Source organism: Oryx dammah, unplaced genomic scaffold (assembly GCF_014754425.2).
Source record: "Oryx dammah isolate SB20612 unplaced genomic scaffold, SCBI_Odam_1.1 HiC_scaffold_18, whole genome shotgun sequence".
Classification (NCBI taxonomy): Eukaryota; Metazoa; Chordata; class Mammalia; order Artiodactyla; family Bovidae; genus Oryx; species Oryx dammah.
In genome coordinates, this window is record NW_024070202.1 from 10,893,515 (window position 1) to 10,894,958 (window position 1,444).

The 1,444-nt window shown below is 37.8% G+C and overlaps 1 non-coding gene across 1 annotated transcript; it reads right to left on the reverse strand.

Moving 5' to 3' along the window:
- Window positions 1-1,113: 1,113 nt before the first annotated feature.
- On the reverse strand, window positions 1,114-1,220 carry LOC120878310. Its single transcript, XR_005724515.1, has one exon. It is a non-coding gene; the product is annotated as a U6 spliceosomal RNA (small nuclear RNA).
- Between the last annotated feature and the right edge of the window lie 224 nt (window positions 1,221-1,444).

A 1,444-nucleotide genomic window follows, 5' to 3' on the forward strand; every position in this document is an offset into this window, starting at 1 on the left:
GATTAGACGGGAAGAAGAACTTCCTGACTGATGATTTCCTTCCCTGCAATCTTTAAAAATAGAATAGTTCCCCATTTGTCAGTGTTTAAGATGCAGGCAGTTAGAACAGATAGCTTCTCGAGATCTTTTTCAATGTTAGCATTTCTTCTGTCACAGGGCTGTATTGCTAAGAGGAATGTACAGATACAAATTGAAGACTACTTAAAGGGATGTTCCCTCTCACCCCAAAATAGGAAATGCTTACTCAAAAGGCTTAGAAAACTATACAAAACTGCTTTAGGAAGTTAAATGAATAATTCAGGGAAAATCACAGAAAGAGATCTAGGAAACTATTTTATGATAAATATTTACATTTATATATATAGCACGTTAAAAATTTTCACTATAGCTATTATTATTTCTGTATTATTAGGTACTTGAATCAAACCTAAAAGGGCTAGAACTGGGTCTGGAATCTAACTCGTTGGACTGGGTGGTCTTGGGTGTAATTCGACGTCTGCTGCTAAGTCGCTTCAGTCGTGTCCGACTCTGTGCGACCCCATAGACGGCAGCCCACCAGGCTCCTCCGTCCCTGGGATTCTCCAGGCAAGAACACTGGAGTGGGTTGCCATTTCCTTCTCCAATGCATGAAAGTAAAAAGTGCAAGTGAAGTCGCTCAGTCGTGTCCCACTCTTAGCGACGCCATGGACTGCAGCCTACCAGGCTCCTCCATCCATGGGATTTTCCAGGCAAGAGTACTGGAGTGGGGTGCCATCGCCTTCTCCGACGTCAACGTGGGCAAATAAGAATGAACGTAAAGTAACACTGACATCTAGTGGATACCTTGTGTTACTGCCACTATTTGAGGTAAAGCTTAAACTCAGAGCTTATTATTTTTTTTCAGTTGAATGCTATTTTTTTATTTGTCATAAAAATATAAACTGGACAGTTTTTTGGATCTTTTAAAAATCGAGATTAATGTTTTTGCATGAGTAACTGAGTCATTTATATCTTTAAATTTATATCAACATAAAGAATTCAGACTGTCCTTTTAGAAAATCAGATGCCTCTTAAAGCTTTAAAATCAAGAGGTTTCTTATCTCACTTTGGCGAATAATATAGAAAAAGAAATATAAAAATATGGAACGCCTCACGAATTTGCGTGTCATCCTTGCGCAGGGGCCACGCTAATCTTCTCTGTATCGTTCCAATTTTAGTATATGTGCTGCCAAAGTGAGCACAGAGCTAACTTTAGTATTCTACAAATCGGAGAGGACAAACCTAAAAGCCCTTTCTCCTTATTTTGAGAGTGTGTGTGTATATATATGTACACACACATATGTTTTCAAACATTTGTTACTACTTAAAATGATCATTTTATGTTTTCTAATTTAATTTATTGTGGTAATGGAACGTGATCTATGTGACCATTTGGAATTTATTGAGACTTGACAGCTAACTAAAC